This window comes from Trichechus manatus, unplaced genomic scaffold, assembly GCF_000243295.1.
Source record: "Trichechus manatus latirostris isolate Lorelei unplaced genomic scaffold, TriManLat1.0 scaffold00190, whole genome shotgun sequence".
Taxonomy (NCBI): domain Eukaryota; kingdom Metazoa; phylum Chordata; class Mammalia; order Sirenia; family Trichechidae; genus Trichechus; species Trichechus manatus.
In genome coordinates, this window is record NW_004444126.1 from 1438991 (window position 1) to 1466172 (window position 27182).

Genomic DNA, 27182 nt, shown 5'->3' on the forward strand with positions numbered 1-27182 from the left:
AGCACCATCTAGTTCTTCTGGTCTCAGGCTGATGAAGTCTCTGGTTTATGTGGCCCTTTCTGTCTCTTGGGCTAATACTTTCCTTGTGTCTTTGGTGTGCTCATTCTCCTTTGCTCCAGGTGGGTTAGGACCAATTGATGCATCTTAGATGGCCGCTCACTAGCTTTTAAGACCCCAGACGCCACTCATCAAAGTGGGATGCAGAATATTTTCTTAATAAGCTTTGTAATGCCAGTTGACCTAGATGTTCCCTGAAAGCATGGTCCCCAGACACCTACCCTTGCTACTCTGTCCCTTAACATGTTTGATTGTATTCAGGAAACTTCTTAGCTTTGGTTTAGTCCAGTTGCGCTGACTTCCTCTGTAGTGGGGAAGATAATTCTTATCTACTATCTAGTTAGTAAATAACCCTCACCCTCCTTCCCCACCCTCGTAACCATCAAAGAATGTTTTCTTCTGTGTTTAAACCATTTCTTGATGAACTTTCTATGTTTTATTGCATCTATCTCTATTCTTAGGAGCATATTTTTATTTTAGTTGTTTTTAACTTTATTAAAAAGATGTCAAGGAGCCCTGACAGTTCAATGGTTAAGCGCTCAGTTGTTAGAACCCACCCAGCAATCTGCGGAAGAAAGACTTGGCAGTCTGCTCCCGTTAAGATTACAGCCTATGCTGGAGAGGTTGTGGAGAGACTGGAACACTTATGCACTGCTGGTGGGAATGTAAAATGGTACAACCACTTTGGACTTAATGGTCTGACTGAGACTGGAGGAACCCTGCAGAGCATGGCCCCCGGATTCTCTATCAGCCCAGAACCAAAACAGTTTCCGAGGCCAACTCTTCAGACAGGGATTAGACTGGACTGTGGGACATAAAGTGATACTCGTGAGGAGTGTGCCTCTTAGCTCAAGTAGATACAAGAGACTAAACGGGCAGCTTCTGTCCAGAGGTGAGATGGGATGGTAGAGAGGGTTAGGAGCTGGTTGAAGGGACATGAGGAATTGGGTGGAAAGGAGGAATGTGTGGTCACATTATGGGGAGAGCAATTAGGGTCACATAACAATGTATGTATAAATTTTTGTATGGGAGACTAACTTGAAATGTAAACTTCATTTAAACAACAACAATAAACAAACAAATGTAGGAAGTTCAGCCAGGGGTGATGGCTACGGGATTCAGATGATGCTTACCTTGAGCTGGAGAGGCAGGGAATGGGCTTGATGAGAGAAAACAAGTGGTTGTAGTTGTTAGCTGCCATTGAGTTGGCCTCCAACTCATGGCGACCCCATGCCCGGCAAGATCGGACGATTGTGATTCATAGGGTTTTCACTGACTGATTTTCTGAAGTAGATCACCAGGTCTTTCTTCTTAGTCCATCTTAGCCTGGAAGCTCTGCTGAAACCTGTTCAATATCATAGTAATACGCAAGTCTCCACTGACAGATGGGTGGTGGCCATGCTTGAGGTGCATCAGCTGGGATTCAAAGCCGGGGCACCCACGTGGAGGGTGCGAATTCTGCCACGGATCCACCACTGCCCTCTGGTTGTTTGTACATTATTTTCAGTGTCCTGGCTTTTGTTTTAGGTGGTAGTTATGTAGAGGATTATTACATTCATACAAATTACTAAATAAATAAAGTAGGCGATGCATGGACCAGTGATGAAAGGGTGTGACAAACCATGGATTATGATTACTATATTTTTATGCAAATAATGTGCTCCTGCTAGGTTTGTTTGACAACTGTACCCTCTCCCCATGAGGTATTTTCATAAGTGCCACTATGCCAATTTTATTTTACATGTTGCTTTAAAAAAATTAGCATAGCATGGCTGGGAGAATACCTCGTGGGAAGAGGACACAGTTAGCATACAAAATGTAGAAGGTGTGTGTTATTCGCATAAAAATACAGTGATCCAGTCTCAAAGAGATCCCCGCCCCCCAAAAAAGAGTAGAAAAAAAGCAGGAGTTTTTAAGCAGATGAACCACAAAAGCAAGATTGCAAATGGACAGAGGTATTTAAGCTATCAGTGTAAGTGATCAATTGACAGATTGATTCAAACTATTTGTATCTGTTCTTTAAAGCAGGCACCCAATCACCTCTACTGGTTGCTATGTCACTGCTATGTTGTCAGCTTAGTTCAAGTTACAGCAGGTACTTAAAAGTTTAAAACTATCTTTACAGACATTTCCTAATTCTGGCTTTTTGCTAATTGAGTCTGACCTCTCAATTAATCCAAACTAAAAAAAAAAGAACCTGTTGCCATGAGTCAGTTCTCGCTCATGGTGACCTCATGTGACAGAGTAGAACTGCTTCATAGAGTTTTCTTGGCTGTAATCTTTACAGTAGCAAGTAGCCAGGCCTTTTCTTCCATGGTACCACTGGATGGGTTCGAACTGCCAACTTGTAGATTAGTAGTTGAGTGGAAACCATTTGCGCCACCCAGGCACCTTAATACAAACTGTTGTTGTTATTGTTAGGTGCCATTGAGTTGGTTCTGACTCATAGTGACCCTGTGTACCAAAACTAAAACCAAACCCATTGCCGTCAAGTCGATTCCAACTCATAGCAACCCTACAGGACAGAATAGAACTGCCCCATAGGGTTTCCAAGGAGCACCTTTTGGTCAGCAGCCGAACTCTTAACCACTATGCCACTAGGATTTCCGACCCTATGAACAACAGAACAAAATGCTGCCGGGTCCTCCACTGTCCTCACAATCGTTGCTATTTGAGCCCATTATTTCAGCCACTGTGTCAATCCATCTCATTGAGAATCTTCCTCTTTTTCACTGACCCTCTACTTTACCAAGCATGCTGTCCTTCTCTAGGGACTGATCCCTCTTGATATCATGTTCAGAGTATGTGAGACAAAGTCTCACCGCCATCCTCACTTCTAAAGAGCATTCTGGCTGTACTTCCAAGACATATTTGTTTGTTCTTCTGGCAGTCCATAGTATATTCAGTATTCTTCACCAAGACCATAAGTCAAAAGGCATCAATTCTTCTTCACTTTTCCTTATTCCTTGTTCAGCTTTCACATGCATATGAGGCAACTGAAAATACCATGGCTTGGGTCAGGCATACCTTACTCCTCAAAGTGACATCTTTGCTTCTTAACACTTTAAAGAGGTCTTTTGCAGCAGATTTGCCCAATGCAATACGTTGTTTGATTTTTTGACTGCTGCTTCCATGGGCGTTGATTGTGGATCGAAGTGAAATGAAATCCTTGACAACTTCAGTCTTTTCTCCATTTATCATGATGTGCTTATTGGTCCAGTTGTGAGGATTTTTTCTTTTCTTTATGTTGAGGTGTAATCCATACTGAAGGATGTGGTCTTTGTTCTTCATCAGTAAGCGCTTCAAGTCCTCTTTACTCTCAGCAACAAGGTTATATCATCTGCATATGACAGGTTGTTAATGAGTCTTCCTAATCCAGAGTAAAACCAAACCAAATCTGTTGCTGTCAAATCGATTCCGGCTCATAGTGACCCTGTAGGACACGGTAGAATTGCCCCATGGGGTTTCTAAGGAGTGGCTGGTGAATTTGAACTGCTGACCTTTTGGTTAGCAGCCAAGCTTTTAACCACTGTGCCACCAGGGCTTCGAATCCAAACTAGTAAGGTTTTATTTTACAGGTCAAATATTTTTTTCTCATCTCATATCATTTCCAGAACTCTGGATAAAAGTGGATGCAATATTTTTTGGCATTTATTTTGTCCCTTAAAACAAAGAGCTTCCAATTTCATTCTAAATTAGGGTAGTATGATTTTGAAAATATTTTATGAGTACGTAGTCTGTGCAAGGGCTGGTGCTGAGCCTGGAGATATGTGCATGAAGAATAGCCGGAATTCTTGGCCTCACTGCCACTCACATTGCATGCAGCAAATGAAGAAATCATTAATACACCATATGGAAAGGACTATGATAAGGTCTGAACAAAGAGGGCGGCACCTCTCTCTGCCTCCTTGGGGCAAGGCAGTGGTTCTAGAGGCTCCCAGGGAGGCGACATTTGAGCTGGGTCCTAAAGGATGAGGGGAGAAAAAGCATTCTAGGCAGAGGGGTTCCTCACACGAGGACATTGAGGAAAGAAGGGACCAAGGGCTTCCAGATGATGCCTGGCGGTTGTGAGAGGTAGATCAGGTGTCCTTTGCTGCAGGAATCGTGGTCTTCTACAGGCTCTGCAAGATCCAAAGTCAGGATTGCTCTGGCTGAGTCTTTATACATCCTGTCTTGGTGTGGCCTTCCACTTCTGACTTGGCCAGCTTTCAAAAGGAACCATCTACAAAGTGAATCCCTCAGGCTCAGCTATAGCTGTTTGAAAGGAAAAGAAAAAAAAAATGATGGCGGATCAGGGACTCGGGCACTGAAGAGACACAGTTGCAGGAATGAGTGGAGCACACTGTAGACTCAGTCTTCTGTCCCTGATAACTGAATCTGGATTCCTTCCAAAAGGCTGAGCCCAAGATGAGTTCAGAAGGCTTTGGTAAGTTTCTTAGTGTAACTCATCAGCTTAGCAAGAAGAGTCACCACAGTTTGTCTTCTTTTAAGATCTCCGAGATAGCCTAAATAGAATCCCCTTTTGTATTTCTCATGAACTTTTTTAAATAGCAGAATTCTTGAGATACCTAGGTTAAGGAGCCCTGGTGGCACAATGGTTAAGCACTTGGCTGCTAACCAAAATGTCAGTGGTTCAAACCCACCAACCGCTCCACAGGAGAAGGAATGTGGCAGTCTGCTCCCATAAAGATTGCAGGCTTGGAAACCCTATAGGGCAGTTCTCCTTTGTCCTTCAGGGTCACTATGAGTCAGAATCAACTCAGCAGCAACAGGTTTGGTTTTTGTTTTTGAGTTTTCCCATTGTACATGGGAAGTATAATCCGATAGATGGTAGAATCAGCCTAAAGACAAAAAGCAAACAGCTGCAATGCCGGGAAAACTGTCACCCACTTGTTCTTCGGCAGGTTTGTTGTTAGTTGCTATTGAGTCGATTCCAACTTGTGGTGACCCCAGGTGTGCAAAGTAGAACTGTTCCACAGGGTTTTCCAAAGCTGTGACCTTTTAGAAACAGATTGCCAGGCCTTACTTCTAACTTCTAAGGCATCACTGAGTGGGTTGGAACCATCAACATTTTGGTTAGTAGTCCAGTGCTTAACCATTTGTGCCATCCAGGGACTCCTTGTCCTTTGTCAGATGTAGGGGCTGACACTTCTGTATCTGTGCCACAGGGTGGGTCCTAGCTTGCCAGATGCTGTGAAGACCCGGCAGGGGCACTGTTGGATACCAGACCTTTCCTCTTATTAACTCTTGTTCCAGATCCCTTATTCATGCTTCCCAAGCTTGGGCTGGCATTCCTTCTAGAACAAAGGCCAGTGGGAGAAGGGGCAGAGCGGGTTCTGAATCAGTTGATCATTCCAGACATCTGTGCTTCCCTCTTGGTTCCATAGCAACTATTGGCCAGCTGTTGTCACAACCACTTCTGTAAGATTTCTTTGAACTAATCAAATCTCAATATCCCTGACTTTACAGATCCTGCCCTTTGCCCCAGAGAAGTTCCCTCTGCTTTTTCTTTCTGATTAATTGTGTACAGCTTTATTCCACAATCAATGTTTAAGACATTTAATATACAACTCTTGACTTATCTTGCTCTGGGAAAATAGCCCCAATATAGAAACCAAGTCCCTCTTTGAGCTGGCTAAAATAGACATTGTTTTTCATCCTGTTGGTACTTTGTAACTTGACCACAGTGTTAAGGAGGTCCTGCAGGGTTGCCATCCTCAAAGGAGCACATTTGACTGTGTCAGACCCACAACTCACTGACTAGTCAGGTTTCCCTCGGATATGCCATGTAGCACACAAAAATTTCAGAGTCTTACAACCACAAGCATTATTTCTTGCTGTGGGTCTGCGGGCACCAGGGGTGGGTCTGCTTTAGGCTGCTAGTTGGGTTTAGGTCAGCTCGTTGTGTTTCATGGTTCTGGGACCAGTGACTACAGAGAAGACTCTTCTCACAGCCAAAGTCTGGATCGCAGGAGACCAAGTAAAAACCGAGGCACATTTAGAGTCTCTGCTCAGCTCTTGTCCACTCACATTCCATTGGCTAAAGTAAGTCACATCTCAAGCCCAACATCAAGGGGCAGAAATATATTCCTCCCACGGAGGGGAACCAAAACCAACCAGTTGCCATCGAGTCGATTCCGACTCATAGTGACCCTATAGGACAGAGTAGAACTGTCCCATAGGGTTTCCAAGGCTGTAATCTTTACAGAAACAGACTGCTGCATCTTTGTCCAGTGGAGTGGTTGGTGGGTTTGAACCGCCAACCTGTCAGTTAGCAGCCAAGCGCCTAACCACTGCTGCACGAGGGCTCTTTCACGGAGAGGGGAAGGGAGAGTGAATATGTACCGAGCAATAATACCACATCTGCTTCACACCCACTGCCGTGGTGACCTAGAGGAGATGAGAATGAGCTTTGCATGCTCCTTGACCATTTTTCTGCTTATTTTTCTCCCCTCAACCCAGCACGTGCCCATATTGGCTCTGCAAGCTCTCCTCCATCTCCTTTGATGGCTTCTTACCTGCCTCTTAGCTCCCACTCAGCTGTTTAACCTTCCCTGGAAACCTGATCTTTCCATGGAGCGAGATCAAAGTCCCTGCCCAGGGTCTTACCTGACTTCTAAGTCTGACCACCCCCTCCATACAAGGCTGTTTCCCGGGAATTCACTCGAGCTCAGCACATCCAAAATCACACTTTTTCCCAGACAGCACCTCAATCGAGTACACCTTTATTCCCAATTTTTTAATTTATTTTAAAGCCACCGTCTGTTTCCCCCTAAGTTCTTAAGTTTTGAGGCCTTTGAGTCTTTTGTCTTTAAATATCCCTTTTTTGTTTTTTATTGTTGTTTATTTAATGAACCACTAAACTCTGTTTGACCTTACACATTTGCTCCTGGAATCACTCTTCCTTCTCTCCTATTCTGCGCCATGCTCTTACAAGCACATGCCCAAGTGACAGCCAGCCTCTGCGTCCTTCTCCTCCTGCAGTGCTCTGGCCTTCCGCTGCTGTGGAGTTTCCTAACCACACTGCTCCCTGCCGTCCAAGTGCTCCCACCCCCTCGTACCCCACAGAGAATGCTGGCAGCCGAGGAGTGGCTGGGGAGAGCCCGGGGAAGAAGTCTGTCACTGGCCCCATTGTTCCGTACAGCCTTCCCTGCTCTATTTCTTGGTGCCAGCCCTCTGTTCTAATAGGAGTAAGCTCTCCCCCTGCTGCCTTGACGCCTGCTCATTCCTGTGAGTTTGCATTTACTTTGATCTTCCACCAGTGGGGGATCTCCTGGTGTTTGTCCCCCAGGACCTGGCTTTTTCTAAGCCTTCAGTACACCTTGAAGGCAGGAATTGCTTACACAGATGGATAGGAGCCAAAACTGGAGGCAAATGTTAAGGAGACTGGACTGGCTGACACGGAGGATACCTGCTGTGGAGCTGACCTACCCACCCATGCTTTTCCCCCTTCTCTACCTCCCAACTAGGATTTAGAGAGGTCTGAGCACACAGTGCATAGCACTATGATGTATACTTCTTGGTTACTTAGGATTAAATATTACAACTGGGCAAACAAGCTCAGTCCCAATGATGAATATCCCTGAACACCAGGGCGAGGCCTTGGCAGTGATCCTGTATTATCTCCACATGGCCAGCTCTTTATAGTACCTAGTGTGTAAGAGACACTCCGTGGATGTTTGTTGACTGTGTGGATGAGTGAGTGAGTGAAAGAACAGGCTGCTGGGGATGAGGAGAACAAACCACACTCCTGAATACACAGTCAGTATAGCACCATCAGTGTATGATTTGTGTGTCATCAAGGTCCTTGGGTGGTACAAGCAGTTTGCGCTCTACTACTAACCTAAAGGTTGGCGGTTCAAACCTACCCAGTGGTGCTGTGAAAGAAAGGCCTGGCAGTCTGCTTTTGTACAAGATTACAGCCAAGAAAACCTTATGGAGCAGTTCTACTCTAACACATGGGGTTGCCATGAGTCAGAATTGACTAGATGGCAACAGGTCGTCAATGTAACAAAGCACGTGACAAGTCATATCATATATTTGATAGTTATTTCCTATTTTTTTCAAGCCTTTCCCTCCCCATTTCCACCGCTGTGAAGTACCATGAAAGTAAAGTATCCTGGACACTCAAAGAGGTGTGCTTACCCAGACCAGGTGGTTAATGACAGACCCTGAGCTGACATCCACGTTATAAAACTTGACCTCAAGGCCTGCACAAGAGTCTCTTCTGATTCCCATAGCACATCAGACTCGTTAAAGCTTCAGAAGTAATGAGATGTTCTTCCCTGGCTTTTGATAGACTTACGCTAATACAGTAGGGAGTCGCTGCTGATCAGCAGAGAGAGGCAGCATTGATTTAAGGATCCGTCACTTCCAAACCATACTGGCTGATGAAGACAAAGTCGTCGTCATAAACTTGTCTTTTTCGTTATTCCTGTGCATATGCTTCCTGTTAATTAGAGACATCAGGAGATAACACTTTGTTTTCCAGCAGTCCTAATTAAAGATTCCTGATTTTAGAAAGGACCAAGTACCCCCACCCCTCAGTAGGCAAATAGGTGGCCTGCATTTGTTTGTTCCCTTCTCATGTCCCAGTGCCAAAGCTCCCTGGCACATGTTGCTGATAGAGGTGTCCTGCGTCCTCACCTCTTGTCTCACAGGTAGATCAAGCAACAATGGATGCTTCCACCTAAAACTATAAGTTGGATTGACGTGTCCTATCCATGAAAGGATATAGCCATGGGATAACTTTCAAATCACACTGTAAGTTATATCTGTTTTTATTCATTTAGACTGATGAGGTTGAAGCTGTATGCGTCATGTATCGATTATCACCTCGAGGATGGAGACAGCCTTTCCTGATGAGGATTAAATGGAAGGACTGAGGAGTACGCAGCACTGGTTTCCTTCCCTTTACCTGTCTGCTTCTAACCATCTCTTCTTGTTTTTAGGCTCAGTTATGAATGATGCTATGGGGGCTACCTCCTGTAGAGCAGTTAGAAAATCTCTTTGGGTTATTTTATTTTATTTTTTTTAAAAAAAGCTATTCGTCCAGTCTGGATAGTTTTGCTCTTGTGGGTTTTGATGGTTTTTTGTTTGTTTGTTTTTTAATCTCAGTACCTTGTAACTGTCCGTAATCACAATATTTATTTATGTGGCGGTTGGTTTTGTAATGTCTATCTCTCCCACTGGACTGGAGGCTCATTGAGAGCAGGGATTAGGTCTGACTGGCCATCGTATACTCACATACTCAGTGCAGAGGAGCCCTAGTAGCACATGGTTAAGTGCTGGGATGCTAACCAAAAGGTCGGCAGTTGGAACCCACCAGCGGCTCTGGGGGGGAAAAGACCTGGCCATCTGTCCTGTAAAGATTACAGCCTAGGAAACCCTTTGGGGCAGTTCTGCTCTGTCCTATGGGGTTGTTATGAGTTGGAATCGACTTGATGGCACCCAACAGCAACATTCGGTACAGTATCCAGAACAGGGTTGACTCTCAGTCAGGGGATATTCATTGAATGACTAAATGAAATGGGCCCACTTTTTATTTTTCCATGGAGACACTGTCTATTCCTAATTCTGTTAAAGATTTAGCTAGGCAAGTTTATGATCAGTGCTAGAGTCGGTCTGGCTGTGTTTAAGAAAAAGCCATTATTTCCAAGAATGACACAGAATGAGCAAACTGGGCCAATACCAGAGTGAAACGAAAAAGAGCAAGGGGAATTTGTGTGTGTGTGTGTGTGTGTGTGTGTGTGTGTTATTGCAAGAATGCAATAAGGTACCAGCTCTGTGTGTGTGTATGTACAAACTTTCAGTCAGTGGTAAACTAATCCTCGATGGTATTTTTCTTCTTGTTTGTTTACTCCTACTTTGGTTCAATGTTGAGTTTTAAGACCTTGAGATAAAAACTCAGCCAAGCTTATAATGAGTAAGGCCTTTGGAATATGGTGTTTTTGAATGTTAGAAATGGCTCCATTTAGAAGAGAGAGAGAATTATAGTTGGAAGAAAGTTGCAAGGAGGAAAATCTGCTTGTCCAACTTATCTTTGAAAATGAGTCCAGCAGGCAAAAGAATCCAGATTCTGTAAAGTATTAGTCATTTCAGTTTCCCATAACACATAAGATTTCTCAGTAGATAGACACAACTCCGATTTAATCTTCTGCTAATAAATAATATTAATTCAGCATGAGCACCCAAATAAATACATAAGATGCCTTCCTGGGTACTCTTATGCCAGGTTAATGCTCACGTTTTAACTGCCTCTTTATTAGGACCCCTTGGCTTGCTTCTTTTTGGACAAGGAAAAGAGAAATGGCTTCTGTTGAGCATTTTTTCCTGTGCCAGACAAACGTGTGTGAACTTGCCAGATATTTGCAACCATCTTGGAGGTGGTGATTGTGGTCCTCATTTTACATACAAGAAAGCCGAATTGCCCAAAGTTGCACAGCTAGTTAAATAGTGGAACTGGAATTCCAAGTGGGCTTTAGAAAGGACCTCTCAAAAACAGAGTGGGCCAACATGCCTTCTGGGGCTCTAGAATTGCATTTTGAAATGATTTTGTTTGAGGATGAGAACAAGACCAACAGAAAATGACTCATACACTGCCTTTCCAGAACTTTGCCATCCCTTTGGAAGTTTCAGTAGCCTTCCCCGCCCCTTTTTGGAAACCTCCATTTTGTCTCCAAGTACTGTGTGTTCTCCAGTCTCACTGAGGTCAGCAGTATAATGCAGGAAAGAAAAATGTGGGAAAATATAAAAGATGAAAAGGTAGAGCGACTCTGTCAGTGCGATCTGACACATCCTGTAAACACTCTCACTATGGCTAAATAGGAAAGCAAGGAGATTTGTTTCTCATTGAGAAATAAAAGTGCTTTGGCTTGAAGAATGTTCAAAAAATAAATCCGTCATTACCCTAGGTATTTCTTGAAATGAAATTAGTTCATATCAAACCGTGTCATGAGAGAAATAATTCTGCAGTCCTTCAGAATGTTCCTATTTTCCATGCAAACATTAAAGTGATCATTTAATCTTACATACAATTCCCTGAACTCTCCCTAAATAATTGCTTTGGTGATTTTAGCTCAACCTTGAAACAGACTTGGATCTGTTCAGTATGTTTGACTTCATTTGAAAGAGAGAAGTCATTTTAAAGAAATTGAGACCACAGAGGTTTAAACACGTTGCTCATGGGGCCGAGAAGAGAGGAGTGTGTGGAGCCAAGAATGCAATAAGGTACCAGCTCTAACAATAATAATACCACCTACTATATAGATGGTGCTTTAAATAACGCCTTCCAGACATCTTCATTTACAGTCCCTCATTTAATCTATATGATGGCCCTTTGAGGTAGGCAGGACAACTGTTTGAAAAATCAAACGCGTTGCCGTTGAGTCGATTTCTATTCATATCGACCCTCTTTTTGTTGTTGTTGTTAGTTATTGTCAGTTGATTTTGACTCATGGCGACCCCATGTGTTACAGAGTAGAACTGCTCCATAGGGTCTTCAAGGCCGTGACCTTTTAGACGCAAACTGCCAGGTCTTTCTTCAGAGGCACCTCTGGGTGGGTTTGGTTAGTAGTCCAGCACTTAACCATTTGTGCCACCCAAGGACTCCAGCGATCCTGTTTTTTGAAACAAGGAAATTGAACCTCTAAACAACTGACTTATCCAAGGTCACAAGCTAAAGTCAGCACTCGAACCCAAATCTACTGCTCTTTCTACCACGCCATTTGTCTGTCTTAAGAGGCAAGCATTTACTGTGAATAAGCTCTTGTTACAAAGATTTGCCATGTCTCATGCAAAGTCTTGGGGTTTTCCCTATCAAATGATGCTTGAAACGTGGGCATTGCCTGAGATTTGTAACAGGATTGATGGAAATGGAATTTTGCCTTTTATAATGAAGTTCTGAATTATTTTTTGCTGTAACGCCAAGGTTGCAGATGAGCTAAACATAAGTCAATATTATATGAATAAACTGGTGTACCTAACTGCTCCATAGCTTGGGCATGTGGGTTCCAGGATAAATCTCTGAAACTGCTTAAAGTGGGATAAGAAGCAGATAGCGAAGAGGAGATAAACGTTAATTAGTGTAATGTAACTCTGGTTAAAAGAACAGCTTGAAGTATTTGGAATGAAAGTAGTGTGGACAGCTTTAGAAGTATTTTTCAAAGTAAGTCAGCCTTTTGTCCAAATAGAGTTTGAAAGCTTGTATCCATTCATTCTTTTATCCATTTACACATTCAGCGACTCTTTGCATAGTATCCCCATTGTGCCAGTCACTGTGCTGGGTGGGCCCCGAGGAGCCAAAGAAAGGCATACTCCCTGTCCTTGAGGAGCTCACAGACCGATAGGAACACTTTGCCACACAGGTGTAAGTTTTACAAAGGATAGCATTCGTCTTATGATGGGTACCAAGTTTACCTGCCCTCAACATTTTTAAATCTTTTATTTTCTTACAGTTGAAATTTTCAGTATTTCATATAACAAGAGGTATTGAAATCAGTCTAATTTATGAGAAGCCTAATTCAGTAGACATTCATTCATTCATTCAGCAATTATTTATCAAATGCATACTATGTTCCTGGGCCTCTGCTAAGGAGCAGGGTTACAGAGATGAAGCTAATATACTTCTTGCCATAAGGAGCTCTCAGTCCAGTAGAGGAAATATATACAAATATGCCCAATCCTGATTGCCACTGACTAGCTGCATGAACTTTGGCAGGCAATTTAATGTCATGAGGTTTTTGTAACAATAAAAAGATAATGGCCAAAAACCAGTAGACAGAGCCAGGCACGTAAGAAGTTCTTAGGTAGTCACTGTTGTTCATTATTATGAGAGAAGTATGGGGAGGTCTGTGAGGCCTGCTTAGGTCAGAGGGGCCACTGTGCCTCAGGGAGGGCTTGGCCAGGAGAGGCTTTCTGGAGGAGGTGCTGCTTGAGCTTCATCAGGAGCCAAGCTGACCAGGTGGCGAGACAGGCAGATGGAAGGAGCAGCATGCAGAGATGGGGGGTGAAGAGCTGAGATACTTAGGGAGACTTAGAGAGGGCGGCACTGTTGGAATCTGAAGTACAAGGAGAACTTTAACCAGAATATCACCAGAAACAGGCTGGGCCAGACATTAGGTGGCCTCAGAGTGGCAGCTGCACCCTGCAGCCAGGGGCCAGAGTGTGGAATAGGCAGGTTTGCATTTCAGAAAGACCAACCCCCGCAAAAAATAAACCTGTTGCCACCAAGTCAATTCCAACTCATAGCGACCCAGGGAGTAGGCAGAGTAGAACTGCCCTATAGAGTTTGCAAGGCTGTAAATCTTTACGGAAGCAGACTGCCCCATCTTTCTCCTGCAGAGATGCTAGTGGGTTCAAACCACCTACCTCTTGGTTAGCAGCTGAGTGCTTACCACTGTGCCACCAGGGCTCCCTTCAGAAAGACCACCTGGTCCCAAATTCTACAGTGAGAACTCAAGATTATTTTGCCCAATTCTCTTCTCGTTTACATATTCCACATGGTCTGTTATAAGGAAAAAGAGAACCATTTCAAAAAACTACTGGACAATTAAAAGTCATGTTGAGGATCCATCTTCAAGCAAGAAATACTGTGTATACAAGGGGGAAAGCTTACTTTCTCTAGGGAAAACTAGAAAAGTAATATTCTGATTTGGTCCAGCAAGTGCTGTAAGAGCAAGTCAGGTATAAAATATGTACATTTCCTAGTAATATCTTTGATTGTGTTGGCAGAAAATTGCTTATTTGGGATAAACTGTCAGGGGGACAAGCAAGGTTTTAGCTGTACCCAGTCCAAACCAAAACCTATTCTGTTTTAAACTCACCTGGCATGCCAGGGCCTAATGCAGTGGAAGCCTACAATCTAGAATGGTGTCAAACTCTCTTTATATCTCATTTTAGGATTAAAATTGAACTACTTTTATCAATGAAAAGTGTTGAAAAGCAGAGGTGTCACTTAAAGGACTAAGGTATGCCTGACACAAGCCATGGTGTTTTCAATTGCCTCATATGCATGCAAAATCCAGACAATGAATAAAGAAGACTGAAGAAGAGTTGATGCCTTTGAGTTATGGTGTTGGCGAAGAATATTGAATATACCATGGACTGCCAGAAGAACAAACAAATCTGTCTTGGAAGAAGTACAACCAGAATGCTCCTTAGAAGCAAAGATGGCAAGACTTTGTCTCATGGACTTTGGAGACCAGTCCTTGGAGAAGGACATCATGCTTGGTAAAGTAGAGGGTCAGTGAAAAAGAGAAAGACCCTCAAAGAGATGGATTGACACAGTGGCTACAACAATGGGCTCAAGAATAACAACGATTGTGAGGATGGCTCAGGACCAGGTAGTGTTTCATTCTGTTGTACGTAGGGTCGCTATGAGTCGGAACCGACTCGATGGCATGCAGCAACAACACTTTTGTCATGGTGTTAATAAAAATAAATACAAAAAAAAATAGTAGAAAGAAACATGTTCCTTTGATTTCTGAAGTGCAGACGAGGCTGTGACAGGTTGTTGTTAGTTGCCGTGGAGTCGATTCCAGCTCATGGCGACCCTGTGTGTGTAGAGTAGAACTGCTCCAAAGGGTTTTCAAGGCTGTGACCTTTCAGAAGGAGATAGCCAGGCCTTTCTTCCGAGGTGCCTCTAGGTGGGTTTGAATTGCTAACCTTTTAGTTAGTAGTTGAACGCTTAACCATTTGCGCCACCCAAGGGCTCCTTGTGACACAGCATTGTTGTTAGGTATCATTGAGTTGATTTTAACTCATAGCAACCCCACGTGACAGAGTAGAAATGCCCCATAGGGTTTTCTAGGCTGTAATATTTATGGGAGCAGATCACCAGGTCTTTCTCCTGCAGAGCTGCTGGGTGAGTTCGAATCGCCAAACTTTTGGTTAGCAGCTAAGTGCGTTAACCTTTGCACCACCAGGGCTCCTTAGCTGCCTATAAATACTGCAGAAGCAGAACTGTAGAATGAGCTTGCTGGCCCTCAATTTAACTAGGAAAACGTGTTTTCTTTCATTATTTTGGCCTTGTAGGATGTTTTCCTAAATGAGAAATGATCACAGTCAGTGTGCCTGACCCTTGTTGCCCCAATCATTTCATGAAGAATAATAACATTACGGCAGAGCAGTCTGGAAAGAACATCGGCTTGCTTAGGTTAAAGATTCTCAGTGACCTCGGCACACACACTATGCCAAGGGGGAAAGAAGAATTGAGGGTTAAGTATGTAGATGGTCAACTGTGGCAGAGTAACCAGCACTTTCTTCAGCACCCGAGGGTTTTCACTTCCTTCTTTGGAAGAATCTCGTCTTGGTGGGAAGTATAATTATCCTTGCATATGCCACTTCGGGGAGAGAACGTGTGTCCATAATCCCTGAAAGGAAATACCCTGGCATGGTAAGAGTCCATCCTGGCTGACCTAGTGAGGGTTAGCAGCTGCTGCCAAGACACTCTGCATGGGAGGTGGCCTGGCAGGAAGACCAGAGGCATTGCTAGTTTCTGGAAGCTAGAGGGAAAGTCACTCCTTTCTATGTATGTTGTTGTTGTTGGGTGCTGTTGAGTCGATTCCAACTCATAGGGACCCCGTGTGACAGAGTAGAACTGCCCCATAGGGTTTTCTTGACTGTAATCTTTACAGAAGCTGAATTACCAGGTCTTTCTCCTGCAGAGCTGCTAGGTGGGTTCAAACCACCAGCCTTTCGATGAGCAGCTGAGTGTGCAACCGTTGTGCCACAGGGTGCATTGACACACTGATAGCTGGCTTCTATGTATCTCCTACTCCTTTATTTATATTTTTATTTTAATTTTCGAATATATGATACTTGCACATGGTACAAAATTCAAAGGTTCGAAAGAGAAGATGGTGAAAAGTCTCTCTCCCATCCCTTTTTCTCACCACCCAGTTCTCCTCCCGGGAGTTGCCAATGTTACATTTCCTGGGTACATTTCCAGGGAGAGACTCACCCACTTACTCTTGATATGTCTGTCTCCTTGCTTCCTGAGAGCAGGGATTGTGTTTGACAATAACTGTGGTAAAACTTCTTTGCAACCTTGTTGTGAACATAGTGTGATGTTGAAAATATAAAGCTATTTGGGGGAAGGGGTAATTTAGCCTATTTAACAATAAAATATTATTATATATGATATTTTACATAGTAAAATATTTTTATTCTATGTCTCATTTTACTTTTATTACAATCTGGAAAATAGTTAAGAGCAGGTATTATTATTTCCATTTTACAGATTATAAAATGAGGTGAAGCGGAAGTAAGTACCTTTCATTATATCTTATAGCTAATCAGTGGCAGAATGAGGCTAGAGGTGGTCTATGGATTTCTCTTGTATTTATAATTCTCTCCAGTGTAGAGATTATGGGGGGATTCTCCACTGTCTATTTTGAGTTTTATATAGAATCTGTTCTGATTTTAGAAATACTTTTGCCTCTCACCTTCAATAAAATATTGCAATAAAGTAATATTATGGATGGTTATTAAAGAAGACCCATACCAAGAAATATATCTTCTTATAACTGATTTCAGTGTCCTTCTCTGTGCCAAGACAGTGCTAGGTGCTTTATGTAAGCCATTTAATGTCACAACAACCTTGTGACGTGGATGGTGTTAGCCCATTTTACAGTTGAGGAAACTGAGGTACAGAGAGAGAAAGTAATATACCAATGGTCACACAACTTGAAAGTGGTGGAACTGCAATTCAAACCCAGATCTGTGCCTATTTCTGCCAAGTAGTGCTACCTTCCCGGATTTGGAGCCTGAAGCAGAAATGCTTACTATCTCCGTAACACAGATGTTTGATTTATTTAAAGATCCAAGAAATACTTATGGGTCTCAATTATTAGCAGTTATTCAAAGAGTATAAAAAATCAAGTGCTGAACCCTCTTAAAAATAACATGGAGCATTATTTAAAGAAGTCAAAACTTGATCCCTGCTTTCAGAACGTTGCCATCAAGTTGAAGGCAAAGAAGTAATGCAAATAAGCATCAGAACATTAAATAACATGATCATAACCCACACTCGGAAACATAGAATCAGAGAGGTTTGAAGTTAGAGAGGCCTGGGAGGTTATTTAGAAACTCCATCCAAGCCTGAAGTCATCCTTTTCTGTGATTCGTCTGTCAGTGATACCACCAGTCTCCCAAGACACCAAACCCACAGATATGGAGTTCTAGTACATTCCTTCCACTCCTTCATCTCCAGTCTCCTGAGCTAGCCTTGCAAACTAAATTTAAAGTGACCATCAAATATTGCACCCTTCCCTCATGCCCAGAAAAAACAATAAGCCCATTCAGTTCTTTTACATGTATCCTCAACCCCACCAACCATGCTTATCCTGGTTCATATCCCATCAAGTCCAGGCTTTAAAAAAGGGACAGTAAGCTAGATTTCTGGACCCCAGTCTCTTTGCATTGTAGTCCAACAAACCACTCTGCAGCCACAAGAACCCTCCTAAGCCACAATGCCCCTGTTTCTTCCCTGATAAGGCTACCGCGGCTCTTTTTGTGGTCTCTATTTTAACTCTCACTCTGCCTTCTCACAGCTGCGCTGGTCTCTCTCCATCTCCTCACATATCAGGTCCACATGCCTGCCTCTTTGCTTTAGCTTGGGATGATTTCTTAATCCAGATGCCTCACACCATAGAAATGTGGTAGAATGGGTGCTGGACCATGCTATCTATGCTGAGGGGAGTTGAAAGCGGCCTGAGCACCCATCACTGGTAGAATGGACAAGCAAGATGTGGGCGATGCCCTCCAGGGAATGTTAGGCAGCAACGGATGCTTCAGTGGTTGCACTTCCAGTGGTGAAAACAACTCCAACCACGTGAGTCCTGCAAATAACAACTACAAACTCTGGACAAAACACAAATAGAGAAACCACAGGAAACTCAGCTACCTGAAGGCACTGGAGAGTAAAGAAAAGCCAGCAGATTCTGGAGGGATGTCAAAATGTGAAAGAAGGAAATGTCTCAGAGCGAGTTTCCCAATTTTATGCCTTTTAGCCCAAAGTCAGACCTCGTCAGTGGCCACATGTATAGGTTAAATCTCCAATAAAAAACTACAGCCTTTCTAGTCTGAAGAACCAGATGACAGACTTCAGGGAAACCCCCGCCTCTGGAAAGTGAGGAAGCGGGTATATATCCCAGAATGGAAAGCATGAGAGAGTGGAGTGTCCAAATATTTTGTATAAACTCTGCCCAAATTTCTGACTTACCCCTAAACCACAAATGCATGGGACAGATTCTAGCTAAAAATATAAGAACTAAAGTGATATTTGAATTGTCACCTAATAGGAATGCCTAATACGAAATGTTTTCTATTTGAATCCAACCAAGTTAATTGCTGGCTTAAAAGAAAAAAAAAAAAACAAAAAACAGTACTTTTTAGAGGAATATAACAGAGTCCACATCATAACCTTGATAATATCCAGGATATATTGCAAAATTATTTGACATACAAGGAACCAGGAAAATGTGACTCAATTTTAAGAGAAAAGACAATTAACCGATACCAACCCTGAAATGACTCAGATGCTGGCATTAACAAAGTTTTTTTTTTGGCATGGCGCAGTCTTCTCTCTCTCTCTTTTTTTTTAAATTGTACTTTAGATGAAGGTTTACAGAACAAACTAGCTTCTCATTAAACAGTTAGTACACATATTGTTTTATGACATTGGTTAAAAACCCCACAACATGTCAACACTCCCTTCTCGACCTTGGGTTCCCTATTACCAGCTTTCCTGTCCCCTCCTGCCTTCTAGTCCTTGCCCCTGGGCTAATGTTCCTCTTTCGTCTCATTTCATTTTTTAAGCCTGTCTAATCTTTGGCTGAAGGGTAGACCTCAGGAGTGACTTCATTACTGAGCTAAAAGGGTGTCCGGGGGCCGTACTCTCGGGATATCTCCAGTCTCTGTCAGGCCAGTAAGTCTGGTCTTTTTTTCGTGAGTTAGAATTTTGTTCTACATTTTTCTCCAGCTCTGTCCGGGACCCTCTATTGTGATCCCAGTCAGAGCAGTCAGTGGTAGTAGCCGGGCACCATCTAGTTGTACTGGACTCAGTCTTGTGGAGGCCATGGTAGTTGTGGTCCATTAGTCCTTTGTACTAATCTTTTCCTTGTAGCTTGTTCTCTTCATTCTCCCTTACTGCCGAAGGAGTGAGACCAGTGGAGTATCTTAAATGGCCGCTCACAGGCTTTTAAGACCCCAGATGCTACTCACCAAAGTAGAATATAGAACATTTTCTTTATAAACTATGTTATGCGAATTGAGCTGGATATTCCCTGAGACCATGGTCCCCACAGCCCTCAGCCCAGCAGTTTGGTCCCTCAGGGAGTTTGGATGTAACAGACAAAGATTTTAAAGCAGTTAATAACTATTCTCAATGAACTATGTTCACAATGAATGAAAATATAAGACATCTCAATTAAAGAACTAGAAACTTTTAAAGAGAACATAATAGAAATTCTAAAACTGAAAAATATAATAGCTAAAATTAAAAATTCACTAGAGGCTTAAGATCAGAATGGAAGTGATAGAAGAAAGCGTCCATGAACTTGAAGATAGATCAATAGAAAGTATCTAATCTTATGAACAGAGAGAAAAAGTATTGGAAAATGCATAGAGCCTCACAGATCTGTGGGACAATATTAGAAGGTCTAACATACATGTAATTAGAGTCTAGGAGAAAAAGGAGAGAAAGAATGGGGTAGAAAAAAAATATTTGAAGAATTAATATCCATAACATTCACATATTTGGTGAAAGACATACATTTAGAAATTCAAGAGACTCAGAGAACCCCAAGCAGAATAAATAAGAAACAATCCATGCCTTGGTATATCCTAGCCAAACTTCTGTAAACAAGATAAAGAAAAAGTCTTGAAAGCCGCTAGAGAAAATCAGCACACTCCATAGAAGGGAACAATGCTTCAAATGACTAGATTTCTCATCAGGAATGATGGAGGACAGAGATAGTGAAATGACATCTTTAAAATGCTGAAAGAAAAAACAGTCAACCCAGTAAACAGCAAAAGAATCTTTCAATAGTGAAGGCAAAATAAAGATGTTTTCAGATGAAACAGTGTATTAACCATCAGAAGACCTGCACTGAAAAGCGCCCGCAGAAGCTCTTATAGGCTGAAGGGAAATACTGGGTGGAAACTTGAATCTTCAGGAAGAAATAAAGAGCCTCAAAAATGGAAAATATATGTGTCATGGATTGAATTGTGTCCCCTAAAAATATCTGTCAACATGGCTGGGTCATGATTCCCAGTATTGTATAATTGTGTACCATTTTGAAAGCTCGTGTGATTCCCTTATGTGTTGTAAATTCAATCACTATGATCTAATAAGATGGATTAGCAGCAGTTATACTGATGAGGTATATAAGATTGGATAGTGTCTTAAGCCAATCTCTTTTGAGATATAAAAGAGAAGTGAGCAGAGACACATGGGAACCTCATACCATCAAGAAAGCAGTGCCAGAAGCAGAGCACATCGTTTGCACCTGAGGTTCCTGCACAGAGAAGCTCCCAGACCAAGGGAAGATTCATGACACAGACCTTCCTCCAGAGCCAACAGAGAAAGCCTTCCCCTGGAGCTGGTGCCCTGAATTTGGGCTTGTAGCCTACTAGACTATGAGAGAATAAATTTCTCTTTGTTAAAGCCATCCACTTGTGGTATTTCTGTTAGAGCAGCACTAGATGACTAAGACAATATGGATAAAAACAAAAGAGTAGTTTTCCCTTAATTTTTTAAATATATAAGACTATAACAAAGGTCAGATTGTTCAATGGTTTTTCTAATGTATGTAGCTGCAATACATACAGCAACTACACAAAAAAGTTTGAAAGTGGTGGTAGATGGACCAATTGGTAGTAAAGTTTCTTTTTTCTTTCTTTTTTGTTTTACTTGAAATGATACTTTGAAAAGTTAAGGGTGTATGTTGTAATCCCTAGAGCAACCACTTAAAAAATGACAATGATGTGTAGCTAAAAAGCTAATAGATAAATTAAAATGTAATTCTAAAAAATATTCAAATAATTCAAAAGGAGGCAGAAAGTTAGGAACAGGAAAAACAAACACAGGGAACAAACAGAAAAAAATAAAACAGTAGACTTAAATGCAAGCATATTGATACTTTCATTAAATATTAAGGAACTAAACACACCAATTAGAAAACAGACATTGTCAAAATGAATTTGAAGAACAGAACCAAACCATTTGCTATTTATAGATATCTACAGGTTGTCAAGGATTTCATTTTACTTGGATGCCAAAAGAACGAATAAATCTGTCTTGGAAGAAGTGCAACCAGAATGCTCCTTAAAAGCAACAATGGTGAGACTGCGTCTTACATACTTTGGACATGTTGTCAGGAGGGATCAGTCCCTGGAGAAGGACATCATGCTCCGTAAAGTACAGGGTCAGTGAAAAAGAGGAAGACTGTCAATAAGATGGACTGACACATTGGCTGCAACAATGGGCTCAAGCATAACAACAATTGTGAGCATGGCACAGGACCAGGCAGTGTTTCATTCTGTGGTACACAGGGTCACCACGAGTCAAAACCGTCTCAGTGGCACCTAACAACAACACAGGTAGCTTGAAAATAAATAGATGGAAAAAGATATACCATACAAATGTGCCTTCAGCCAGATAAAATAGACTTCAAGACAGAGTATTACCAAAGATAAATAGGTACATTTATTAATAATAAAAGAATCAGTTCATCCAAAAGACATAAAAATCAAATGTACATTTGCCTAATTTACCAAATTACATAAAGCAAACTTTGATAGAATTAAAAGGAGAAATAGAAACTCTGCAATTGTAATTGGGAATTTTAATACTGTTCTTTTAGCATTTGATAGAACAGTCAGACAACAAAAAAAAACTCAAAACAGTAAAACATAAACCAAAACCCATTGCTATCCAGTGGATTCCAACTCATAGCGACCCCATGTGTGCAGAGTAGAACTGCCCCATAGGGTTTCCAAGGCCGTAATCTTTATGGAAGCAGACTGTTACATCTTTCTCACTGCACCACCAGGGCTCCTCGCTAAAACATCGATGGTACAAAAGCACTATCAACCATCTTGACTTAATCATATTTATAGAACACTACATCACAAAACTGAAGAATATATATTCTTTTCAAGTATCCATGGTACATTAAACAAGATATACCATATGCTGGGCCATAAAACAAATCTCAATAAATTAAAAGAATTAAAATACTACAGTGTATGTGTTTTGAACCCAAATATCTGGAAATTTAACACACTTCTAAATAATCCATGGATCAAAGAAGAAAACGGGAAATTATAAAATCTTTCCAATACATTATAATGAAAATCAACATATCAAAATTTGTGGGCTATAACTAAAGCAGTACTTAGAAATTTATACCTTTACATGCTTATATTAGAAAACAAAAAGATGTAAAATAAATGACCTAAGGTTACACCTAAAGAAACTAGAAAAAGAAGAGCTAAATAAACCCCAAAATCCACTACCCGTGAGTCACTTCCAACTCGTAGCAACCGTATAGGATAGAGTAAAACTGCTCCCGTAGGGTTTCCAAGGCTGTAAATCTTTACAGAAGCAGACTGTCACATCTTTCTCCCGTGCATGGTGGATTTGAACCACCAACTTTTTGGTTAGCAGCTGAGCACTTTAACCACTTCCCCACCAGGGCTCATTAAATAAACCCAAAGTAAGTAGAAAGAAGTAAATGATAAAAATAAAGAGTAGAAATCTCTGAAATAGGGAACAGAAAAAATAACAAAACTAAAAGTTCTTTGAAAAGAATTATCGATAAACCCCTAGCCAGACTGGCTGAGAAAAGAAGAGATAGAACACTAATTATGAATGTTTGGACTGAAAGCATTATCACTGCAGATCCTACAGGCATTAAAAAGAATAACAGGATATGATGAACAACTTTATACCAATAAATCCAACAACTAAAATGAAATGAAAAAACTTCCTTTAAAAATGCAATTTTCTAAAACACATCAGATGAAACAAAATTTAGATTGCCCAATATCTATTTTAAAGATTGAATTTATTATCAAAAACCTAGCAAGAACAACAACAATAAAAAACTCATTTAAGGCTTGGATGGTTTCACTGATGAATTCTATCAAATATTTAAGGAAAAAACCCACAATTTTACACAAACTTTCTCAGAAAACGGAAGATGAAGAAACACTTTCCTACTGTATTATGAGGCCAAAACCCCACAACCAAGCCCATTGCCATTGAGCAGATTCTAATACATGGCAACCCCGTGTGTTACCTAGTGAAACTGCCCCATAGGGTTTTCTTGGCTGTAATCTTTACGGAAGCAGATCGCCAGGCCTTTTTTCTGCAGCACCACTGCATGGGTTCAAACTGACAGCCCTTAGGTTAGTAGTTGAGCACAAATTGTTTGCAACACGCAGGGACCTCATAATCCTAATACCAAAACCTTACAACAATATTCAGAAAAAAGAAAATTACAGACCAATATCCTTTATAAACATAGGTACAAAAATATTTAACAAAATATTACCAAATCAAATGCAGCATGACCAAGTAGGGTTTATCCCAGGAATGGAAGGTTAGTTTAACATTCAAAAGTTAGTAATATACCTTTCCATATTAACATTATTGGAAGAGTCAATAAGGTTAATATATCAACTCTCCACAAGTTGATTTATACATTCAACACTATCTCAATCATAATTCCCAAATTGATGGAGCTAATTCTAAAATTTATACAGAAATGCAAAGGACCTAGAACAGCTGGCTTTTAGGCCAGCTGCTGTCTTTATAAATAAAATTTTATTGGATCACAGCCACACCAGTTGGTTTGTGTATTGTCTATGGCTGCTTTCATACTACAATGGCAGAGTTGAGTAGTTATGATATATACCATATGGTCCACAAGCCTGCAATATTTACTTTCTGGCCCTCGGGGAAAAATGTTTGCTGACCCTTCACCTAGACTATCCAGTACAAGCTGGAAAAAGAAAAACAAGGTTGGAGAACTTAAACTACCTGTCTCCAAGACTTGCTATAAAGCTATAGTAACCAAGACTGTGTGGTGCATTAGAATTCATAAGTAAATCAATGGAGCAGAATAGAGAGCCCAGAAATAGATCCACACTTATATGATAATTTGATTTTTGACAAAGATACCAAAGAAATCCAATGGAGAAAGAAAAAGCTTTTTAAAAAACAGTGCAGGAACTGGATACCTCTATGGAAAAAATAAACTTCATATCAAACACAAAACTCAATTCAAGATGGATCATAGACTTAAACATGATAGGTAAAATCATAAAGCTTTTAGAGGAAAACATAGCAGAGTATCTTCCTAACTTATTGTTAGACAAGTCACAGAAAATAATAACCATACAAGAAAAAGTTTATAACTTAGACTTCATCAAAGTTTAAAACTTACACTCATCAAAAGACATCATGAAGAAAATGAATAGGCAATCCACAAATCATATATCTTACAAAGTACCCAGAATATATAAAGAAGTCTTACAACTCAAAATATCCCAAATCCAATTTAAAAATGGGAAAAAGATTTGAACAGATACTTCACAAAAGAAGTTATGTGAATGGCCAATAGAACATCAAAGATATGTAGCATCATTAGTCATCAAGGAAGTGCAATTTAAACAACCCAAAAATACCGCTACATTCCCACCACAGTAGGTAAAATTTAAAAGACAGCAGCACAAATGTTGGTAAGGATATAGAGCAACTGGAAAACTTATTTTGGAGTGAATATAAATATACAACCACTCTAGAAAAAGTTCTAATAGCTTCTTATGAAACTAAACATATGCCTACCCTAGTATGGTTGTCTTGTGCTGTTCAGTCGATTGCAACTCAAGGTGACCCATGTATGACCCAGCAATTTCACACCTAGGTATTTACCCAAGAGAAATGAAAGTATATGTTTACAAAAATACTTTAGCAACATTATTCATAATATCTCAAAACTGGGAACAATTCTAGTGTCTATCAACAGGAGAAGGAGCCCTGGTGGTGCAGTGGTTAAAGCACTTGGCTGCTAACCAAAAGGTCGGCAGTTTGAACCCACCAGCCGCTCCGCAGGAGAAAGATGTGGCAGTCTCCTTCTGTAAAGCCTTAGAAGCTTTGTCCTATAGGGTTTTTTGTTTTTTGTTTATCGACAGAGAATGATTAAACAAGTTGTGCTATAGTCATATAATGAAATTGTTGTTGTTGTTAGGTGCTGTCAAGTTGATTCCGACTCATAGCGATCCCACAGGACAGAGTAGAACTGCCCCATAGGGTTTCCAGGGAGCGACTGGTGGATTTGAACTGCCAACGTTTTTGGTTAGCAGCTGAGCTCTTAACCAAATAATACTCAGCAATAAAAAGCAACAAACTGTAAACACAAACAACAACGTGGGTGAATCTTCAAAACATTTTGCTGAGTGAAAGAAGCCTTACACAGAGAGTATACACTGTATGATTCCATTTATATGAAGTTCTGTCGTCATTAAGTACTGTCACATCAGTTCCGACTCATAGGGACCCTGTCTATGTACAACATAAAACACTGCCCTGTCCTGCACCATCCTCACAGTTGCTAGTTTGAGCCCATTGTTGCAGCCACTGTGTCAGTCCATCTCATTGAGGGTCTTCCTCTTTTTCCCTGACCCTCTAGTAAACATGATGTCCATCTCCAAGGACTGGTCCCTTCTGATAGCATGTCCAAAGTACATGAGACAAAGTCTCACCATCCTTGCTTCTAAGCGGCTTTCTGGCTGTACGTCCTCAAGACAGATTTGTTAATTCTTCTGGCAGTTCATCGTATATTCAGTATTCTTCACCAACACCATAATTCAAATGTATCAGTTCTTCTTCACTTTTCCTTATTCATTGTTCAGCTTTCACATGCATATGAAGTAATTGAAAATACCATGACTTGGGTCAGGCACATCTTAGTCCTCAAAATGGCATCACTGCTTTTTAATACTCTAAAGAGATCTTTTGCAGCAGAAGGAGCCCTAGTGGTGCAGTGGTTAAGAGCTCAGGCTGCTAACCAAAAAGGTTGGCAGTTCATATCCACTAGTCGCTCCTTGGAAACCCTATGTGGGCAGTTCTACTCTGTCCTGCGGGGTCACTATGAGTCAGAATCTACTCGACAACAATGGGTTTGTAGCAGACTTGCCCAATGCAGTATGTCATTTGATTTCTTGACTGCTGCTTCCATGGGCATTGATTGTGCATCCAAGTAAAATGAAATCCTTGACAACTTCAATCTTTTTTCTATTTATTATGATGTTGCTTATTGGTACAGTTGTGAGATTTTTATTTTATTTATGTTGAGGTGTAATACATACAGAAAGCTGTTAGTCTTTGGTCTTCATCAGTAAGTGCTTCAAGTCCTCTTGGTGTTCAGCAAGCAAGGTGGTGTCATCTGCATGTCGCAGGTTGTTAATGAGTCTTCCTCCAATCCTGACGCAGCATTGTTCTTCATACAGTCCGGCTTCTCGGATTATTTGCTCAGCATACAGATTGAATAAGTATGGTGAAAGGATACAACCCTGACGCACACCTTTCCTGATTTTAAACCATGCAGTAACCCCTTATTCTGTTTGAATGACTGCCTCTTGGTCTATGTACAGGTTCCTCATGAGCACAATTAAGTGTCCTGGAATTCCCATTCTTTGTGATGTTATACATAATTTGTTATGGTCCACACAGCTGAATGCCTTTGCATAGTCACTAAAACACAGGTGAACATCTTTCTGATATTCTCTGCTTTCCGCCAAGATCCATCTGACATCAGCAATGATATCCCTGATTCCACATCCTCTTCTGAATCTGGCTTGAATTTCTGGCAGTTCTCTATCCATGTACTGTTGTAACCGTTTCTGAATGATCTTGGGCAAAATTTAATTGTATGTGATATTAATGATATTGTTTGATAAGTTCTGAGTTCTGTTGGATCACTTTTCTTTGGAATGGGCACAAATATGGATCTCTTCCAGTCGGTTTGCCTGGTAGCTGTCCCCAGATTTCTTGGCACAGATGAGTGGGCCCTTCCAGTGTTGCATCTGTTTGTTGAAACATTTCAATTGGTATT

General features: G+C 41.2%; 1 protein-coding gene and 1 long non-coding RNA gene across 2 annotated transcripts in view; both read left to right on the forward strand.

The window, feature by feature from the left end:
• The window catches only part of TTC28 (tetratricopeptide repeat domain 28), a 703674-nt gene that overhangs the window by 593309 nt on the left and 83183 nt on the right, over positions 1 to 27182 (forward strand). The window lies entirely within an intron of this gene.
• Positions 8848 to 14089, forward strand: LOC111822655 (uncharacterized). Its single transcript, XR_002825797.1, has 2 exons — positions 8848 to 8945; positions 13957 to 14089. It is a non-coding gene; the product is annotated as an uncharacterized LOC111822655 (long non-coding RNA).